Raw genomic sequence first — 4,440 nt, 5'->3', positions numbered from 1 at the left:
GGGAAAGGCTCAGCTCTGTCCTTGCCTGCAGAATGAAACAGAGGCCACAGAGACCAGCAGACTGATTTTCTGCCCTGGTCTTAAAAACAAAACAAAACAAACAAACAAAAAAAAACCACTGCCTGATAGGTGGCAAAAATATGAGTCGTTGGGAGCCAGACTCCACCACACATGCCATCCTCTGGAATCGAAAAGACTGAGTGGGGTAGTGTGCAATCGCGTGACCGGTCAGCAGGCGAGGAAAACAGGTCTGGAGCAGGGTGGGCAGACACTGTTGGCCCAGTCGTCCTGCTGTTCTCTCCGCTCACACACTAGGTCACGCTGCAGCTGTCACCATCACTGCATTTCCTGGGGAGAAACGAAGTCTCCAAGGAGGAGGTGCTGCAGGTGGCCCAGCCAGGAAGGGAGACAGCTGGTCCGGGAGCCATCTACAGTCCCCACCTCCTCCCCAGTACTGTGCGACCTCGTGTGTGTAAAGCCTCTCTGGTCTGGCCCTGCTGGAGTTCACGCTCTGAATCAAGCTGTCCATTCCTAACTGCTTATGCTTCAGTATTTTCTTTTGCTTTCTTTAGAAGGTTAGATGGTAACAGCTCTTTAGCAGGACGGAGCTGTCTTACAGACGGAATTCACATAGGTCCTCACACGTGTTGAAACTTGGAGAAAAAATATAAGCAGGCTGGAAAAAAATTTTCCCCAATGTCATATTTTCCACTACAATTTTTTTTTTTTTTTTGCTACTGGAGATTGAACCCAGGATGTTCTACCACTGAATGCATCCCCCTCCCCATCCCTTTAACTTTTTATTTTTTTTAAGAGTCTTGTTATGTAGTTCAGGCTAGTCTTGAGTTCACTATGTAGCCCAGGCTGTCCTTGAACTCACAGTGATCTTCCTGCCTCAGCCTCCCAAGTGCTGGGATTACAGGTGCGTGCCACCTCATCCATCCTGAAGCCCATGTTTGTTTGTTTGTTTGTTTTTGGCAGAACCGGGGATACCGGGGATTGAACTCAGGCCCTTGTGCTTGCCAGGGAAGCACTTATTCTACTGAGCCATCTCCCCGGCCCCCATGGGGATTTGTTTAAAGGAAAGATGGAGCATTTGCGAGTCAAGTGCCGCTGCTGTAGTGGCTGAGAGCTCAGCCTGAGTGGGTGTGGCTTCTTAGGCACAAGGGTAAGAAACATGGAGGAGGCTGGACTTGGGCTCTGACAGGGCTCGCTTTAATTCTCAGCTCCTTGTAAGCAATGGGACTTCCAGCAAGGCGTACCTTGACCTCTCTAGCCAACATGTTCTGCATCTGAAAACGTGTCGCTTACTGTACGGCAGCAGCATCTGCTTCGAGGTGCACCATTCACTCTCTTCTCTGGCCACACTTCCTCTAGAAGTTTCCATGTCCCAGCCCTGTGTGCTGCTCCCACCATCAAAAGGTAGACAGTACCGATGTGAGCTACCTCTGGGCTTTGGTTTCTTGGCCTCCTGCATGATCTTCTGCCCAGCTGGCTGTGAAGGACAGGGCGGGGTGGGGGCAGGGGCTTCATGGCCTGAAGGAGGGCAGGACCAGTGGACAGCAGAACCCTGGGGCCCCACTTGTTCCTGGAGGCTTGAGGGAGGGCTGGCTGAGCACAGCAGAGTGATCCAAGAACAGACTTCTCCTGGGGGAACCACTGAGACCCGGGACTTGGTGTGACAGTGTGGTCTGCTCATTTTGAATGGGACAAAAGGCTGGAAACTTGACCTTCTGGTGTGGAGATCAAATTCTATAAGAACCACAACAGTGTTATTCTAAGCACTTGACATAGATTCACTGTTACTATGGCCCTTTGAAGAGGAAACTGTTGGCCCTGGGCTGCACGGGAGACAGGAAAGTTGAGTCTTGCCAAAGGTCATACACCTTGCAGGGCCAACATTCTCCATGGCAGGATGTGTCCAAAGCGCTCGCCCTCACCACTGTGCACTGCGTGTCGTTCTCAGAATGACTACCCGCCAGCATCTGGTGGCTTTCAGGTTATTAGTTTTAGGCAATTTGAGAAGCAGAGCTGAGTAATATCTGATGTGTTGAGCAACTTTTTAAAAAACCCTGAATCTATTATAATAGCATAGCAGATCTTTTTTGCATATGAGTTCAGATTCTCAAGAACAGGGACCCCTCCTGTTCATAGGTTGAGATCCTCATGCACAGTGCGATGGGATATGGGAAGTGGAGCCTTGGAAGAGCATTCGCTCCTGAGAATAGAACCCTCTTTATTGGGATGTGTGGCCTCGGACAAGGACCCACGAGTGTTCCTGTACCCTCCGCAACATGAGGGCAGGCACAGCGGGAACCTGTGACTTCTTGGCAGACACAGAACCTCCCTGTACCTTGACTTGGACTTGCCATCCTCTGGTGCTATGAGAAGCAGTTTTGCTGTTTATCAGCCCTGGCCTGGGGCATTCTGTGGTGATAACCCCCGTGGCAGAAGAGTAGGGTCTCCTTCGTGGAGTCAGCATCAACCCTCGTATATTAGCTGGTTCCATCCATTCTCTGGCTTCCTTCCCATCCTCTGGGGCCATCGGTCACACCCATGTGACAGCGCCCTGGTGTCCACAGGTAGCTATTTAGACTGGGGGAGGGGTCCTCAGGCAGCCAAAAGGCCAGGCTGGACATGTGGCATGTGGGTGCTTCCAGATGACCCTGAGCACCTGGCATGGAGACGCGGTGGTGGCAGGAGCTCTGGCTGGAAGGGGGCTGGTGGCCTCACATTCCGATTGCTGGGGGCTGTGTGCACAGGGCTGGCGGTGCGTTCTCTCCACTGTAAGAGCAAGAGTGGAATATGAAACTGTCTCAGCCATCACTGTTACTGACAGCCCCACATAGGACAGGAAATTGTAACCGCATGAAATATTTATGCTCCACACTGCAGCACTGCCACCACGGCTGTGACAGCATGCTGTTTTTGTTTGTTTGGGGTTTTCTTTTTTCTTTTTCCAAAGTGGATTACAATATGCTCTCTGGTGAGGAAACTACTCACAGCGTGCCACGGCCCACTCCTGGGCCTTCATCCATCCAGAAGGCATGTGCTGCCAGGACTGGAGCCCAGAGGGCCGGACAGCCATCATGTATGTTGGGGGCTGCTCTGCCTAGGTCACGGGCTTGGCTGGGAGCAGGACCCCACCCCTCCTCAGGACAGCCGCACCCTCTCAATGACTTCTCCCTGCCAGGCAATTGATATTTCTCCAGGGAGTGAAAGCAGTCTGGTAAATTTTTCTTTTTTCTTTCTTTCTTTCTTTCTTTCTTTCTTTCTTTCTTTCTTTCTTTCTTTCTTTCTTTCTTTCCTTTCATTCCTTTTCTCTCTCTTTCCCTTCCTTCCTTCCTTCTTTCCTTCCTTCCTTCTTTCCTTCCTTCCTTCCTAAACTACAGTCACTAATATCTTCTGGAGAACTGGGTTTAAGGTGTCCCTTGTCTAGGATGTGTCCTACATTCTGGTTTGAAGAAGTCCCCCTGCCCCTCCAGCCCAAGCCACTCACCTGCACTGCAGGAAGGTCCCATCTGGAGGGACTACTGAAGCAATGCTCACCCGTCACCTGATGCTGACTGTCCCCACCCCCCAAGTGGTGGTTTTCCCTGTCCATAACCTTTTCATCCTCAGAGGACCCTGTGGGTTTGCATCTTTGTTTTGGTGAGACAGCCAAACAATATAGTCCAGGCTGGCCTCACACTCTCAGTGACCCTCCTGCCTCAGCCTCCTGGGTGCTGGGATTACAGGCTTGCCTCACCACACCCAGCTTTGTTTTTTGGCAGAACTAGGGAATTGAACTCAGGCCCTTGGGCTTGCCAGGGAAGTGCTTATTCTATTGAGCCATTTCCCCGGCCCCCACACCCAGCTTTCTACCTCATTATTAGCTCACCTTTCCCCCTCTCAAACATTATGCTGGATTTGTAATTGTGAAAACAGCTCTATTGCATTCCAGCCCTTTGTTAAGTGCTAGAGATTGAACCCAGGACCTCACAAACACTGCACACGTGCCCTACACTGAGCTGTCCTCCTAGCCCCCCACTTAAGTCTTACAAAAATTATGGCTGTGCAGATTAAAATGCCAGTGTCTTCTAGTGCACACTTATAATTTGGGGTACTCTTTTGGGCAACAGGGATTTTACTGACACTTTTCGGCTTCTGGAGGCCCAGGGTTTCCCTGTGTCCACCCTGCCGTCTGTGAAGTCCTCCACCCACCCACTCGGCACGTAGGCACTGGACACTTCCTCTGTGCCGCAGACAGCGCTGAACCTCACACCTCCATTCTGTGGATGGCAGCACTGAGGTGAGGCCCACATGGGGTGGGGAGTGGCAGGCAGAAGCTTACCCACGTCCGTGCCCACAAGGGTTCTGTCACCACTGCGTGCCACTTCAGGAGCCCAGGCCTGGCTTATGGAGCGCAAGGAGATCCACACGTGATCGCAACTTTTCAGG

Source organism: Octodon degus, unplaced genomic scaffold, assembly GCF_000260255.1.
Source record: "Octodon degus isolate 3935 unplaced genomic scaffold, OctDeg1.0 scaffold00037, whole genome shotgun sequence".
In the NCBI taxonomy this organism is placed as follows: domain Eukaryota; kingdom Metazoa; phylum Chordata; class Mammalia; order Rodentia; family Octodontidae; genus Octodon; species Octodon degus.
This window is presented reverse-complemented; position numbering follows the sequence as displayed.